The following is an 18,796-nucleotide window of genomic DNA, read 5'->3' as shown; positions in this document are numbered from 1 at the left end:
TAATCTTTGTGGAAAATTTATCTTATTTTAGCTGTAAATGCTATATATCTAGTATTTCTGCAATAGTGTATTTCTTCTACCTTTTGCAAAGTCTCTAGAAAAAAATTTTAATTGTCTAATGCATCTTATTAATTTGCATCTAGTTTCAAATTATAAAAATTCAATAGGACAAATTTAAAATAGAGAATTATAAAATAGAAATATAGTTGTATTTTAAGCAAAAAATTAAAATTTTGGAAATCTCTCAATTAAAAAACAATTAAATTATATGTCAAAAACCTGATCTATATACTGCCAGAGGATACTTCCCCCAAAATTACGTCATCTGCTTTCACAACGATCTGCAGTTCAGAGCAGAAATTTTAATTCATCCACTATGTTCTATAGCCATTTCCTCAAGTCACCCTAACCCAATTTGCTGTTATGGCCCATTTTTCCCCACCTGAAAAATGTTTTTGGTCTCTAGTCTGTCTTAGAATTCAAGGAGTTATTTCTATGAGTATATTCTGGCATTCAAAACTTTCTGAAGAATGTAGATTATTTTTGACTTTGGTTCAACAAGTTCAATATGTACAACCTCTAAGGTGATTAAAAAGAAAAAAATTCAAAGTAGCTGGAGTCATCTAATTTCTTAACAGAAGGGTTTCCAGGAGTTTTAGAATCTAGAAATGGGTGATGAGTGGTTTTGACATTTTTAAATAGCAGCAGCCATAGATAACACATACTCATATTCATTGCTTCTTCTAAGTATAGGCCTTTTGAAAATTATCTGTGGGTAGTTTTCAAAATGTCTATAACCATTAAAATTCAGGTAGTCCAACTTTTTCCTGGTTTTTCTTCTAGATTTTTTTTCCTCCATCAGTTTTGCATCTTCTCTATTCTACCAATTACCGGTAAGAACTCATGAATCTATAGTATGGACACCTAGGTACATCCATCCCCACCTCCTTCTTGCCATATGAAGTTATGAAAGAAGGGCTCAGATGGTGAGAGGTAAAGCGTATACTGTTTATTGTAATACAGCTCTTTTTCTACTCTAATTTTTGACAATTAAGTGATTGGGAACAAATTGGGATTTGACAATTAACCAAATTGTGATGATTAAAAGGATGAGCACTTCTGTAATTCCACTGTTTATTAGCTGTGCAACATTACTAAATCTTCCCAAGCCCCAATTTCTTCATCTGTAAAACGGAGATAATATTACTATGTCATAAGGTTGTTGTGAAGATTAAGTAAGGCAATACCAATGATAAGCTTGGGGGAAATAGCTGACACATTTAAGCATTTAATAAATTACTTGGGAAAGTAAATGTAAGGAATTCAAAATGCAGTCAATCTTTTGCTTTTAGAAGAAATCTCAAGTGTTTTTCAAAAAGGCAGCAGTTTCTGGGATTCTTCATGTTCTTTGGAGTGCAAGTAGGTAGATGGAAAGAGGCTCTCACAGGAAATAATATCTATGCTTTTCACACTTTTATTATTGTTAGAATTCCTGACATCAAAAAAATGTAAGAACAGAATAACATGTCACAGGTTAACATATCATCTGTAATTCTGGCATTTGAAATGATATGTACAGAAGTTTATCATTCTTTTACTATTTGATTCCATTTTAAGTTTCCCTTTCTGATCAGAAATGTAGCTCTCTGAAAGAAATTGCTGAACTATAGGAAACAAAAATGAAATAATAATTTGAAAGGCAAACGGGAGCTATCAGTCAAGTTTCTTTTTAAAATATTTATTTCAGGCAACTTGTTGATGGCAACAGGGAAGAAATCTTTACTCCAGCACGTTTCTTGTCTGATATGAAGAGTCTGCCCTAGTTTGGCATCGCATTGAAAAGGAGGGAAAAACCTTGCTTCCTTAATTTAAATTGCACTCTTTCTCAATGGAAAGAGATTAGTAACGTTTCCCTTCATTTTGATTTTCAATGTCCCATTATGCCTCTGGTTTGCATTTAAGATCAGTCTTCTTTTAGGCTAAAAATTATCTTTGCTCCCCAGACAGATTTGACAGCACTTAATTCTTAAATAAATCTTATAGAAAAAGGGGGAAAAAAAGTGCTGTGAAACAAAAAGATCTCGTATTTTTCATGTTAAAATCTTCATTTATTTTCATTTTTCTTCAGAAACTAAAAGCTCTAAAATTGATGGAGTCACCAACTTTTAAATGTTGCTAAATCAAAGACCTTTCCTCATAATAAGTTCACTGAGAAACCAAGCAGCCTAGGGGACTTTAGTGCCATAGCCAATGCTTTCACAGGCTTTAAGTGCCTATTGTAATTTAACAGCAACAAGTTTAGAAAAATAGAAAAGCAATAACTAGAATTCTCTTTCCCAGGGTGTTCAATTAATTCAATTGGGTATTCAGTTGCTAAATTTTTAGCAGAACTGGAGTCTCTAACCTTATTTCAGTGAAAATAAGTAGAATACCATTAATTCCTTTTGGGCAGTACATTTGATTGTGTGAAGAGGTTTGCATGCTTCAGCTTGTAACCTATTTCCCTTGATATATGAACAATATTTTCCTTGTATTTCAATGCAGAGGCTTAAGGCTAAGGTGTCAAATTTGTCTTTTATTTTCTACTTTTTTCCTTATACTTTACCAGATGAAATACCATAATCAAAACCTGAAAATAGCAATTTTTCCCCTGACAATACTTCCGATTTCTACTTTTAACTAGATTATCTCCTGTCCCTTTCTTATCCCCATGAAATACAAGTAAACATGGGCTGGACTGTTGACCAAGAATGGCAAACACTGAAAACTAAATAAGATTACGGTATTCTAAGTCATTAAGTGAATTCCCTTTAGAGAATGCTTACAATAATGGAACACTCTGAAGTCTCCAAAATTGTGTTGTAGAAGAATACTTAATAAAGTAAAAAGATATATTAAGTGGAAGGGCAGGTTACAAAATACCATCTACTCTCTAATCATGTTTGTCTTACTTCTCCATCTGTACCCTTCATCCATCAATTTCTTATTTCCTATGTGGCAGTCACAGAGTCCTCTGTACTCCTCAAAACTACGGCAGCCCTTGAATGAGCCAGCTAACCCACACTTCCAGCTCCCTTCTCTCCAATATCATCTTCTAGAAGTGATCTGCGACACTTTTGCTTTTGCTTTTCTAATTTAGGAGTCGCTGCCTTAATCCCTTTCTCTCTCTCATTCCACCCCGCCCCTAACCCTTCAGTCTTTCTTCAGCCCTATGGAAGTCAGAACTAGAGCTGCAACAGACGTTTTGCTGCCATAGATAAAAAACCACAAGAGCAAGAGTGCGCTATTAAATGTTTAACAATTACTTTTTCTGGTGGACCTTATATGCAGTATTTGGTGACTTACTTGGTATAAATATCTCCACCATGGTCTTTTTAAGGCCTGCAATTTGACATCACTGGGCATCAAGTGAGGAAGAGCTGCATGCAATAAACACAGTGGATACAGTGTTTCCACCACACAGTTCCAACAGATAGAAAATCTCAAGGGCATACAAAACAATGAAATGTAGAACAATAATCAAGAAACGATGAGTTTTCAGTATTTATTACCTTTATTCTTAACATACCTTGTTAGTTCATAAAATTTAAGTTTTAATAATGGCTGTGTTGCACAAGCAACTCACAAATTCCCGGGAATTTAACAACTGGCTCTCACAGGATGGCTGCAGCACACCAGCGTTCACTAGAATCACAGACACATGGTTCTGATAACACTGAACCAACAAAGTATTGCTAAATCTGTCTACTCCAAACTGTGTCATGTCAGAAAGTAAATATAGGTTTGATTAAGCTACTCGGTCAAGTTTTCCGCTACTTGCAGACTAGGTGTCCCTGATGTGTCCACCAAACTCTTTCCTCCTTAGTCCTGCTGCTTATTCATGACTTTATGGAGAACACCCCCTCACTCACAGTACCTGCAATACTCATGAGCTGGCTCCTTTACCAAACTCGGGTTCCAGGACAAACTCCTCCCCTTGGAAAGTGTTTTCCTGATCCCCTATTCAATGTTTCCATTTTCTGTCACATTCTTTCGTTTTATTTCATAACAATCATAACTATTGGAAACTATAGTTTGTTTATTTGCCTTATTTGTTTATTTGTTTATTGCCTATATCTCTCACTAGAGGGACAATGCTTTGAGAGAGGACCATTGAACTAATCTGCCTCATTAACTGCTGACTCCCTAGCATCTACTTCAGAGCCTGGTGCATAGCAGGCACTCAGTAGATATGAGTTCAGTTAATGCATCTACATCCCAACCAAATTTCTAAAAGGATAAACCAAATGAAGCTGGCTCATATGTCCAGGATAAGCCACACAGGCATCTTTCCTATTAAGCTGCTTCCAGTGGTGGCTGGAATCTGTTAAATTTCTCATGGCTTGTTAAAGTTCCTAAAATCTCTGACGAAGTTCTTTAAATCATCCTAAAGTCTGAATTTTATTTTGCAATGGATTATAATTTTAACAGCTTTTTAAAAATACACATACCATAAAATTCTCCTGCTTTAAGAGTATGATTCAATGATTTTTAGTAAATTTGCAGTTATTCAACCATCACCACAGTCCAATTTTGCAGTATGCTATGGTGTCATATCTAAGAACTCTTTGCCTAACCTAAACTTGTAATTGTTTTAGGATGTGTCAAATTCAGACCTATAAACTGTTCAAATGTTTTATACCCTGCAAAATTTTCCATTTTTTCCACACTGAAATTATGTTTTATTCTGAAAGTTGACATCTATTTTCATATTACTCACTGAACAAAATATAATGAAACCATTTTATTGTCCAAACATTTTCTTAATACTTCTTCAGTTTCTGAAAATACTGAGTCATGCTATATGCCACTATTACACTTCTCCCTAACTAAAGCTACCATATTTCATAGTGTGCAGCTGCAGGGCCAGAGGCCAAAGACACAGGATGATGGGAATTGGGGAACTGGATGAAGGTAGTTTGGAGGGTAGGGTAGGTAAGGTTACAGGGAGAACATAGTCAATATGGTTGAGAGACAGGTTACCCTGAGCAAATAGATAAAGAGACTCAAGTTTCTCATTAGCAGAGAAGTTATTCATAAACGTAGAAAGGGGAAAGACTAAAAAAGCCCCGAAAATTCTGTAGTGGAATATGAGTTATTGGTATAAACTCATGATTTTATAATACACATATATTGTAGATACATACGGAAACATCATAGATATATGATATTTGACTCTTTATGTATACATAATGCTCATATATAAAGAATACATATGTGTATATATATGTATGTATGTGTGTATATATGTGTGTGTGTGTACATATATATATATATTTTTTTTTCCCTAGGTGTGCCCACTGAGAGGGCATGGAAACAATGATAACCCATTGGCATTATTTTATATTCTCAAATCACTTTAATGTCTTGCTTAGGATAAGATGGCTAGATTCTCATATCTGCTTCTGTCTGCATTCAATCTGTTGCAATATGTTATTATGGTTTAAGGAAATGATAGAAATCAAGCCTTACATAAATGTGTAGTTGTAAATGAGAGGAATATTTTTATAGTCTTTTCAGATAATTATAGATATTCTTCTCTGGTACTACACCAAAACTCACAAGTGATAATTCCTAAAGATTAATTGCAATATGGAATCTGAAATCCTGCCACTGAATTTTTGTATTTTGTTACATTAAAATTCATTTGTCTAACTTGCACATAAAATGAATTTTTAATTTATGTATAATTATGTAACACCATTTAATTGATGATCACTAAGAAATTTTGCTTTATTGATGTAAAAATATTTTCTAAGTGTTCACACATTTAAAATACAATATCAGAAAATTTACATTTGTTAATGTTACCACTAATCTAATAAGAAGAGTCAGGCTGGAAAGCTGCTGCACTTTCAGATGACAAATGAGAAATACTTAAATTTTCCCAAAAAATTTATTTTCCTTTGAGAGTTTGAAATTTATCTTTCACAAGACATTAATTACTGAATTATTTACATTAAAGTGGTAAAATCATTTATTTGTTTAATCACTGCCAATATCTACATCTGAATAATGAGTATTCTTGTTAGTTATTCTTTCAAATAAAAAACGTAACATATTCTACAAAAAAGTGGTTAGTTCAGCTTGTAACTTAGATAATCACACCAATGTGAAGACAGCAGTCCTACTCAGTCAAAATGCATCATTGATACTTCCTATTTTATTCATAGGGTATTTATTCTCAGAAGAAAAACATGTGTGCTCAAGTCAACATATAAAATAATGAAATTGGATCCTTATCTTACACCACATACAAAAAGTAAGCCAAAGCAGAATGAACCCTAAATGTAAGAGCTAAAACTATAAAAATATTGAAAGAAAACATAGGGCAAAAGATTTATGACAGTGGATTTGGCAATGATTTCTCAGACATGACACATAAAGCATACACAACAAAAGAAAAAACAGATAAATTAGACAACATCAAAATTGAAAATATCTATGTATTAAAGAATACAAACAACAGAGTGAAAAGACAATGCACAGAATGGGAGAAAATATTTGCAAATCACATATCTAATAAGCAGTTAATATCCAGTATCTATAAAGATCACCTAAAACCCAACAACAACAACAAAACCAGATTTAAAAATGGGCAACAGATTTAAATAGATATTTATCCAAAACAGATATATAAATAGCCAATAAACACATGGAAAAATACTTAACATCATTTATTATTAGGGAAATGCAAATGAAACCCACAATGAAATACCTCCTCATAACCATTATGATAGCTACAGCAACAAAATAATATTGGTAAGGATATGGAGAAGTTAGAACTCTTGTGCATTACTGCTGGGAAGGTAAATGTAATTATACTACAGCTGCCATAGAAAACAGTATGGCAGTCCCTCAAAAAATTAAAAAATAGAATTTTCATAGGAGCACAACAATTCCACTTTTGGGTATACAACCAAAAGAACTGAAAGCAGGGACTCAAGGAGATATTTATATACCCACATTTATGACAGTGTCATTTGCAAAAGCCAAGAGGTAGAAGCAACATAAGTGTTCATTGATCAGTGAGTGCATAAATGAAATATGGTGTGTACATACAATGGAATGTTATTCAGCCTCACAAAGGAAGAAAATTCTGACATATACTACTCCATGGATGAACCTTGAAGATACGATGATCAATGAAGTAGGCCAGTCACAAAGAGACAAACACTGTATGATTCTACTTACGAGGTTCCTAGAATAGTCAAATTCACAGAGACAGAAAGTGGAATGGTGGTTGCCAAGGGATCGGGGAGGAGAGAAGGAGGAGTTGTTGTTTACTGGGCAAAGTTTTAATTTTGCCAAATAAAAAGAATTCTGAAGATGAATTGTAGTGATTGTAGTACAACAATATAAATGTACTAAATGCCACTAAATCATATACCTAGAAATAGTTAAGCTGCTAAATTTTATGTTACATGTAATTTATCACGACTAAATTTAAAAGAAAATATGTACTTGGGGATTGAGATTTAATAAAATTAATAATTTTTACCACATCAAAGACATTCTTTTTTTTTTTTTTTTTTTTTTTGAGACGGAGTCTGGCTCTGTCACCCAGGCTGGAGTGCAGTGGCCGGATCTCAGTTCACTGCAAGCTCCGCCTCCCGGGTTCCCGCCATTCTCCTGCCTCAGCCTCCCGAGTAGCTGGGACTACAGGCGCCCGCCACCTCGCCCGGCTAGTTTTTTTTTTTTTGTATTTTTAGTAGAGACGGGGTTTCACCGTGTTAGCCAGGATGGTCTCGATCTCCTGACCTCGTGATCCGCCCGTCTCGGCCTCCCAAAGTGCTGGGATTACAGGCTTGAGCCACCGCGCCCGGCCTATCAAAGACATTCTTAAGTGAAACAGACATTTTGTTTTCCTTTGAGTGAGTGGCAGGAAAGGGCACTACTGAACTATTGCGTTTCGCCCTATACTACTAGTACAGTTTGCTGTCACTGCCTTGATTTTTGCTAAGGTGTCATAAGTTTATTCTCCACTACTATTGCATCATCAGCACAAATATCAACATAGAAAAAAAGAAAACATTGTATTGTAGATATACAATATCTTTTTTTTTTTTTTTTTTTTGAGATGGAGTCTCGCGCTGTCGCCCGGGCTGGAGTGCAGTGGCCGGATCTCAGCTCACTGCAAGCCGGGCGCGGTGGCTCAAGCCTGTAATCCCAGCACTTTGGGAGGCCGAGACAGGCGGATCATGAGGTCAGGAGATCGAGACCATCTTGGCTAACACAGTGAAACCCCGTCTCTACTAAAAAATACAAAAAACTAGCCGGGCGAGGTGGCGGGCACCTGTAGTCCCAGCTACTCGGGAGGCTGAGGCAGGAGAATGGCACAAACCCGGGAGGCGGAGCTTGCAGTGAGCTGAGATTCGGCCACTGCACTCCAGCCCGGGCGACAGCAATATCATTCAAATATTATTATAAAAATATTTTTATTTTCACCTACTCCATAAAAGGGTTATAGGGAGCCCTCAGCAGTCTATGTACCACATTTTGGAAGCCACATAGGTATTACAACTAATACTTATATGCCATAATTAGTCAAGGGATATGGCTTTATTCAAAAAATCTTGACAATTTTTTATTAAAACTCAAATGCAGTTACTCCATGTGATATATAATTCTATATTTATTTAATGTTAAAATAAATAAATTAAAAATATGCAACTTATCTTTTAATCATTTGTCCACTCGGTTTTGTTAAAATTTTCCACTAATCATCAGTCCTCCAAAATGTCCATCCAGACAACATTAAACAATCTGTCCATTATTTTTTCTTAAATAATGTGGGTTTATAATTCGGTTCTGATAATTTTTCAATTTTTCCTAATCTATGAAATGACAGAAATCTGAGAAGAAAATGAAGCCTCTTCAATATTTCTTCCCTGCTTCCTTCTCAACAGAACCCCAATGTTTTGAATAATAGTGAACAGACAGATTATTCCCTTGGGAGAGGTAGTTTTTTCCCACAACTTTAAAAGTAGAATCATTATTTGCTTAAACCTGTTACTGTACATTCTATTTTGTTTATATTCTTCTTTCTTTTTTTCAGGCTTCTTTGCAATTAAATGTAGCCACATGACCCAGCCCGGTCTGTGAAATGTAAGTGAGAATCTGTTTTTGGTGAGGTTTTTGGAGAAAACCTTTTCATCCTCATTTACCTGAAGGAGAGATATAAGAAGAAAATTGTTGACACCATCTCCTTCTTCCTCACTTAAAATGTGCATGTAATCCCAGGAGCTGTGTCAGCCACCTTGTGACCAAACAGTGAAAACGAAGATAAAAAGCCAGCACATTAAAACAAGTGCAGCAGGCTGGGCGGGGTGGCTCACGCCTATAATCTCAGCACTTTGGGAGGCTGAGGCAGGCGGATCATGAGGTCAGGAGTTCAAGACTAGCCTGGCCAGTATGGTGAAACCTTGTCTCTACTAAAAATATAAAAAATTAGCTGGGCATGATGACACGCAGCTGTAGTCCCAGATACTCGGGAGACTGAGGCAGGAGAATCGCTTGAACCCTGGAGGAGGAGGTTGCAGTGAGCCAAGACCACACCACTGCATTCCAGCCTGGGCAACAGAGCAAGACTCCATCTCAAAAGAAAGGAAAAAAAAAAAAAAAAGAAGAAGAATGGTGGTTACCAGGGGCTAGAAGGTGTCAGTCAAATAATACAAAATTTCAGTTAGATATAAAGAATAATTCTAAGACATCTGTTGTACAAGATGATAACTACAGTTAATAACAATGCATTGTATCCTTAAAAATTGTTAAGAAAGTAGATCTTCAGGATTATCACAAAAAAAGTAAGTATGTGAGGAAACGCATAGTAAATTCTCTTTATTTTGCTGTTCCACAACGTATACATACTTCAAAACATGTTCTACATGGTAAATTTATAAAATTACTATGTCAATTAACAAAATGTTTAAAAAGATGAATAACTATTGTCCCTATGTCTGAATTCCAGTAGACTCTCTCCTATTACTAAGTTAAGTACTTCAGGCAGCAAGTGTTCTAATTATCTTGAGCTGCAAACTTACTTTTATTGATCCAATTGCATACTTAAAAAGGAAGGCTAACTATAGGTAGGGGCGCCCCACCGTGGTATGGCTAACACTGATCTGAAGGAGTCTACTCTCTAGTGTCTGTTACATATTTTCACTTTCTCTCAAAGATGACTCATCCTCAAAGATATACCATTAGCATATGCAGACAAGGAACCCACAGATTCTACTGAAAGGTTACTCAAACATAACTGAAAGGCAAAATCATTTGTCAACACATTTAATAAAAATTTATTGAACCAATTGCCTATCAAGCACTATTCCAACCATAAAACGGTAAATGAAATAAAGTTTCTGTTTTCCTAATAGAGGAAAGAGAAAACTGAGGTGAAGCAAATAGGAAACAAATTCCAATTATGATGTTGTCACAAATACCTCAGTGTGTGGAAGTAGCTTTAGAACTGGGCAACAGAGAGAGGCTGGATGGATTTTGAAGGTCATGCTAAAAATATGAACAGTAGGGAGATTCTGGTGAAGTCTAAGAAATGAAAAACATGTTATTGGAAACTGGAGGAAAAGTGATCCTTGTTATAAAGTGGGAAAGAACTGCATTCTAGTGTTTGGTTGAACCGTGCTTTAGTGTTTTGGGGAGCATAGAATTTGTAAACAGTGAAATTGGAAATTTAGCTGAGGAAATTTCTAAACAAAGTGTTGAAGGAGTGGTTGGGCTCCCTTCAATTGCTTGTAGTAGATGCAAAAGGATTGAGATGAATTGAAGAATTTATTGTTTAGCAAAAATGAACCAGAATTTGAATATCTGAAGGAATTTCCACATTGTCCATATTGCAAAAAATTAGAAAGCTTGCTTTAAGAGGACATTAAGGATGTGGTGGAATAATCATTTGACAAAAAATATCATGGGTGCAACTCATAGACTTAATCAACCACCTGAGTAGAAGCCAGGAATATAGATGAGATTATAACAGTTGTAATTTGAACTAAAGGGGACAGAGAAAAGGGGACACAATGAAGAAAGTCTGTCAGACAACTTGAATTTAACAGGACCAGACCACGAAGCTATTTGGCAGCAAATGTGTACCGCTATTCAAGGAAAGGGAAGAATGATTCTAAAGGTGATTCATACAAAGATCTTCAGAGCTGCCACTCCCCGGCAGATTCAGGGAGCAAAGCTATTTCCTCTTTGATTTCAAAAAGTAGGACAAGCTCTCTGGTTTTGGAAGGCCAGTATGACCCTGATCAGCGTCTCATGGGTGGGGCCTAGTAGTGGAATAAAGGTGCTACAAACCACAGAGCAACGAGGATAGCACTGTCATCCCAGGGGACCTGGCAGGTAGAGAACTGAACCACAAAAAATTATTTTCAAGCTTGAAGATAAATCAAGTGGAATTAGCCATGTAAGGTTTTGAATTTCCTTGGCACTTGACACCTCTTTCTCCCTTCTGATTTCTCCAATTTGGAATGGTAATGTCTATCTTATGCCTGTCTCACCATGGTATTTTGGTAACATAAACTTTGTCTGGTTCCACAAGTTTGCAGCTGGAGAGGAATTTTGCCTCAGGAAGAATTGTACTTCTAGGCTTACCCATATCTGATTTAGATGACATTTAGATGAGACTTAGGTCTTTAGACTTCAGACTTTAGAGCTGATGCTGAAATAAGTTAAGGCTTTGGGGAATATTGGGATGAAATGAATGCACTTTGCATGCAATAAGAGCATGAATTTTGGAGGGCCAGGGATGGAATGCTATGGGCTGAATTGTGCCTCTCCAAAATGCATATGTTGAAACCTTGACTCTGAAAGTGACAGTATCTGCAGATAGGATGTTTAGGAGGTAATTAAAATTAAATGAAGTCAAAAAGGTAGGGCCCTAATCCATTAGGACATTGGCCTTAGAAGTAGAGGAAAGAGAGATTTCTCTCTCTCTCTCTTTTTCTCTCTCTCCACTGTGTGAGGATACAGCCAGAAGGTAGACACCTGCAAGCTAGGAAGAGAGCCATCACTAGATGATGGCAGCCTGCCCTCAGACTTCCAGCCTTCTGAACTATGCGAAAATAAATTTCTGTTGTTTAACCTATGGTATTTGACTGTGGCAACCAGGGCTGACGAATACAAGAGCTTTGCATCTAAAGGATAATATGGAAGGAGGGAAACTACAGTAGATGAGGTTGGTGACCAGGGCAAGAGTATGTCTTTGCAGGATTTAGTAGAGTTTGGAGTTTATTTAAAAAGCACAGTGAAGCCAAAGAAGGGTTTTAAACAGGAAGACATATAGTCCTACTTGATTTTTTTTTTTACAGATAAAATAGTGGAAGAAACTTTCCACTCTACAGAGTTTTTCAGTATGTTTTTATATTGTCACCAGTTCATGATTCATTCATCAGAGGACAGAGGCACTCGGGCCAAGTGGCTAAATCTCAACTGAGTTCTAAGAAGAATTCGAGAGAATCCCACAGACTATGGAAAGGTCACAAAGAAAGTCTCAAACCTGCCTCTGCTTTTAAAAAATTTGATAATAGTTATGCTTGCTATTCACAACGAGTGCCCTTCTATGTTATAATCACATCCTTTTATCTGTGCTGCTTCTGAAAAAAATGTCAAGATTTTTAAGAAATTCCAGGCTAGAAATACTTATGATCCCCTGGGTGTACCATTCCCCTAATACTATGGTCTGAAAGTTTGCATCCTCCAAAATTTATACACTGAAACCTAATTACCAGGGTAATGGTATTAAGAGGTGGAAACTTTGGGAGGCGATGAAGTCATAAGTGGATAGAGCTCTCATGAATGTAATGAATGCCCTTATAAAAGAGGCCTCAGAGAGTTTCTCTGCCTCCTCCACCATGTGAAATGCAGCATGAGGGAGCCATCTATGAACCAGAAAATGGGTCCTCACCAGACATTGAGTCTGCTGGCACCTTAATATTGGATTTCCCTATGTCAAGAAAGCAAGAAATAAATTTCTGGTGTTTATAAAATACCCAGTCTATGGCATTTTGTTATAGCAGCCTTAATAGACTAAGACAGCTACCATTCCCAACATATATTTTTAAGCTTAAAAGTTATTGTTACTCTGTGTGCATGCTATTCTACATTTGTGTATGTGTGTGTGAAGTGGGGAAAGAGAGTGGCATTAAAATACCACATAAATGAATAGCAGGATGTGATATATTTGCTAAATATATGATAAGTGTTTGTTAGGCAAAACTTATTCACAGGTATAAAAAGCCCATCAGCATAATAGGTAAGAACCCTTCTCCCTATCCTCTTTTTTGGAATAATATATATTCTTTGGTGTTAATAAAAAAGTAAAGCATTAAACTATCTAGCAAGCCTGTTTCTAAGGCTAACTGGTTGACTTATGCTGCATGGGAACACGGCTGATAGAGCCAGATTTCAGAACCTTATTTGATTTTCTATAGATGGGACTAGGGATAGCCTCCTTCATTGTATGTGAGAATATGCATCACATACATAACTACACGGGTCTCTTATTTTCCATAAATTGCTTTTTCTTAGAGCTCATCTTGGATCAGCTGCAGTTAATTTTGCTCCATATTCCAGTGATTACAGCTGGAATCACAATGGCACTCTCAGTTTAGTTAACAACAGAGTGCCTGAGACTTGTGTTCAGATGTTATAATAGTAGACTCGCTGGCGCAAATATGAGTTTTCATAAGTAACCTCTTCCAGGAGAATCTGGGGACCACAGAGCCATAACAAATTCTGAGCAGTATACTTTCTTTCCTCCTAATTTCTACCAGTAATTATAAAACTATGGAAGCTAAGTGCTCTTTATTAAAGAACATTCTTCTTTGCTAAAAGGCTTTTATCAGATTTATCCCTTCAAAACTATCAAGACAAACTGGCTTTAATTTTTTTCTAATTTTAACATCCCAGTACAGAGGCAGGTTCACCAGCTCTTATATGCAATGAAAATTTGGTCTAACAGACTCTTTTCAAGATACACTTGGAATCTAAATTGGTGGAATTTTTTTAAAAGGAGTTTTGTTGTTGTTGTTGTTGTTGTTGCAAAATTGCCTTGCATGTTATGGAAATATAATTTTTCAATTTAAATAATCAGCACTGCAAGCACACCATCTTATAATAAAGAACCTAAGGAAGAATCAATCCCCTGTGACTATGTATGCTAACTCCTACAGCCTGAGTAATGCTGAGAAACCTCACTAATAACAATGTAGAAAAATACATAATTAAGAAACATTACAGCAATACAGTCTATTACATAGAATTAAAACAAGCACACTTGAATTACGATGGAGCCTTCTAAACTAGTTTTCTTTTTCTCTCATTTTTTCACTTTTATTGAATATGTATTTAATGTAGGAAGATATACAAACAATACAAGCTGCCAGGTTGGAAGGGAAATAGTATTATAGAAATATCTGTTTTCTTTTTCACTCAGAGAACAATTTAAGATAGAAATACTTACTTTTTGAGTTGCAGCTATGTCTACACCTCTATGTTTTTCAGTATCAATCATTTTAATCCTGTGCCTGGAGTTTATTGATGTAATAACCTGAAAAATAAAAACCCTAACCAACTTTAAAAAGTCAGTGGAAAAAAATTATAAATCCTCAACTGGGTAGCTAAAAGCATTTAAAAATGCTTATGCTTCAAGTATCCAGATAAAATAGATATTCTTTTGTCTTTCTGATAATGAATGGATTACAATAATTGATCTCATATACTGATTATATTTGTACTTTTCTCTATTTAAATTCATAAATCTATTAAGAAGTTTTGAAATCCTGAGATCACAAAGATAAGATCATCGTCATCACTATTAACTACTATATTTGGAGCCCCTGATACATATTAAGACTGCACTAAGTCCTTACACATCCCGTCCTTTTTTGTTAGTCCTAACAAACCCATGAGATACATATGATTGTATTTTACAATTGAGGATACTGCAAAAGTCTTGATCCTAAGAGAGTTTACAGGCTATCAAGAATTCACAATTAAAACAAAGAATTGAAAATGAAGGAAATATTATAACTTGGTTATTTTCAGATGTTCTGAAAAAATTTGTTTTCAAGTATTTAAAATATTTAAAGTTGAATATTAAAATATTCATTTTTCATACCATGTACCACAATGAGCTTCATAGTGAAAGCAACATACTTAATCCAGATTTTGCTAGTAGAAAGAAGAAAGAAAAGCATCCTAGGCAAGCCTCCAGAGGAATGAAAGTACATGGCATAGGAAGGAAACAACAAAAAAGAGTTTATTACACTTGAGCAAAGAGTGAACAGGAAACATTTTCCAGAAAATACATCCAGCAATATATGTGAGGCAATCTAAAGGGCTTTCAGTTTAGACAGTGTTCCCCTGAAGTCAGTGGGCAGCCTACCTCTAAGGTCATTTTTCCTCAGTTCCTTTTTTTTTTTTTTTTTTAACTTGCAAACACTTTTAAAAAATTGTATTTCCATAGGTTTTTGGGAAACAGGTGGTATTTAGTTACATGAATAAGTTCTTTAGTGGTGATCTGTGAGATTTTGGTTCCTTTTTAATACTCTTTTTCCTCTCTGCATTCTTTTAATGGTGATGTTCTTTCAGATATTTTTCCCCAAAATACACACCGTATCTCGTCAATTTCTCCCATATTTGGAAATTCACTTCCCTGCTGTACTCATCAATAACAAATCTATTTCTCTGGCTAGGAGCCCTTTTCTAAATTCCAAGCCTATATATTATATTGGTTGTGAAACCTTCACTTGAATATAGTGGAGGCACCTCAAACCCAATAGGCTGAATTTGAACTCATTCCCTCGCTCCCATTACCTCTCCCTCTCTCTCTGTTTCTCCTTCTGTGTCTTTCTTCTCACTAATCTTATCGCTCCTCCACAGCACTGGACACTCAGTGTCACTCACCTTGCCTCCTACATCAAATCAAGGTCTCCAAATCTTGCTTACTCTCCCCACAAATATCTCCACTTAATCTCTCCATTAGGATAGCCATCACTGGAATCTAGATTACTCTGAGCAACCCCAGTACTACGTTGCTTACCCCCTAGCCAATTATAATTTAATTAGTATATATTAAAAAGTTGAATTGGAAACAAGACAAGAGAATATATGGATATTCAATATATATGCTTAGTCTCTGAGATATCAGGTATTAACTAAAATGCATCAGATCAGAAGGCATCAGAAGTGGGAATGAAATGTGCCTGTTAAGCAAAGTGAAAGCCATTCGAGGAGTAAAGATTTTATTTTCCAAATTCTGGAAGTCCCAATCAGATGGATATAAGCAAGCATATTTCTAGTTTTGTGTTCTACATTTTCAGTTCATCTCTTTCTTTAGCAAGTACTCATGCTGCTCTTCAGATTACATTTTGAATTTAGATGCCTCTAACGGATGTACTAGACCTATTTCTGACTAACTTCTGTAAAGTTAAAGTTTTATTTTGAAAGAGGAGACTAATTGTCAGCTCAGTTAGCAAGTGGGAAGAGGAAATTTTTGTGGCACTTAATTACAAGTTTTTAGAGACGTTATCAGTATCAGTGGAGAAAAACCTTGAAATGTGGCTAAAAGTAGTATTCATATTATCATTAAAAGAACCAGGTAATAGAAGAGCATATCTTCTACCTTTACACTAGCTTTCTGGCTTAAATATCAAAAAAAAAAAAAAAAAAAAAAAAAAAAAAAAATTATAAGTATTTCCAAAAAACAAAAAGCTTAAAAAAAAAAAAAAAAAAAAAAAAAAAAAAAAAAAAGATGAACTGAATTAGAAGTATAGCCAGAAAACAAAAACTGTTGTATGGGATGAACAAAAATCTGACCTAAGCATAACCCAAGGTAGTTTGCACTCTATCTTTATCTTAAGAAAGACAAAATTAGCGACATCACCTTTTATAGTTTTTTCAATCTATTCAAATTCTAGGAAATGTGCAACACTCTGCATTCTGTTCCATATCCTTCGAGATTATTGAATCAACTAAAGTAATTGCGCAAAAACTGGTATCTGGTAAGCTTGCAAAAATTCATAGAGCTATGCTAAGGAATCTGACTATATTGAATATTTACATTTGGAAATCAAATTTGAAATAGGAATTGCTTATTCACTATGATTAGCTTGAACATATAAAGACGCAGAGCTCTAACTCAAGCAATAATTCTAATTTAATTCTTATACTTTCTAATAGTACCTGAAAACTAAATAAAAATTAGATCTTCACTTTAATTTGAATGTTCCACAGAAAAAACCAAACATGATTATCTGTTAAGGCTGACCATTATATTGTCTTAAATATAGTGTTTATTTAAGACATTTCTCATTTTCTACTGTAGAGAATTTTCAAAGTATTCATTTAGGAGTTTTCCTCTACACAAACCACACCATTCAAAATTTTGAACTGATTAATTACTGATTTCTCAAAATTGAAACCTGGAATATTGTTGGTTAAGTTTAACAATATAGTATAATATGTCATAGTTCAGTCGTTAGGTGGTAGGAACATTAACTCAATGTTTAATGTAATGCCAAACTGACTTTTATACATTTAAATGCTACACCCTTCAAAATACTCACCTCAAGATCTTGTTAGCATTTTACTACTGCCATACATTTTGCAGATGGTTAAAAGGCATAAAACATTCCATCTTTTCTCCATGGGAGATAAGAATCCAAATTTGTGTTGTGTATCTCCCCAATTCATGACAATTGAATACCATTATTCCCTTAGAAAAAAATAACAGTGAAAAATATTAAGGGTCCTGCTACCATGTGGTTCTGTATGCTTAGCATGTGAAACACTATAAAAGGCTACAAATGATTGTTATCATATCTAATGATACTGCAAAGCCTAATTACTGCCATCGATGTGAGCATATAATGCCAGATCATTTTCTCTTTGTCTCTGTTCTCTTTCCATTTAAAGTCTAAACCATATTGTCCTTTACCCTTTACCCTCAATCTTTTATTTTTGGCTCTAAAAACTGAAGACTTATTTCACAATCTAGATCTGTTCAAAATATTTAAGCCCATTCCAAGGCTTTTTAAATGGCTAATAGATTGTGAGAAACCTTTTTCCAAACAACTTAAATGCAAAATAGTAAAATGATTGTAGTATTGATTATCTTAGCAGTACATCACTTCTTAATGCAAATCAGTACTTTATCAAATACCTTGTTTCTTTTATCATAGGTAAATATTTTAATCATATAGTGATTGACTGAAATCCTAGTGGTGTTTTCCATGTCGGTAATTGCATATTTATTTTTATATTTTTATCACTTCCTCAGTCTTTCTTCTAAAAATCATACAGTGTAACTCTAGATAAATCAGTTTGCTGTGGCTCCCCCAACAAAATAACTTTAATTACAGAATTACAAAAGACATGAAAATAGAATTTCTTAACATTAAGCTTTAAACATTAGACTATTCCATTGTATGCTAGTTCTTGTACAAACGCATGCATCCTTTAAAAGTAAAAGTTCTAGCAGGTTGCCAGTATTTATTTTTATTATATATATAGTATTTCCTGAATAAGTATAAACATAAAATCAGAAATAAATCTTTGGTGTTCATAGCCCATAGAAAAATGCAAAAGTCAAACACAAAATTATTTATCAAACACAATTCAAATTAATAGTACTAGTTTAACATTTTGGATAAGATTTTTTTGCTGAAACTAAATAAAGAGTTTTTATATGTTAACCCAATATCATCATGGGCCAATATGAGAATGTGCACAAAAATAC

The sequence above is a fragment of the Theropithecus gelada genome, chromosome 5 (genome assembly GCF_003255815.1).
Source record: "Theropithecus gelada isolate Dixy chromosome 5, Tgel_1.0, whole genome shotgun sequence".
Taxonomy (NCBI): Eukaryota; Metazoa; Chordata; class Mammalia; order Primates; family Cercopithecidae; genus Theropithecus; species Theropithecus gelada.
Note: the sequence above shows the minus strand (reverse complement) of the source record.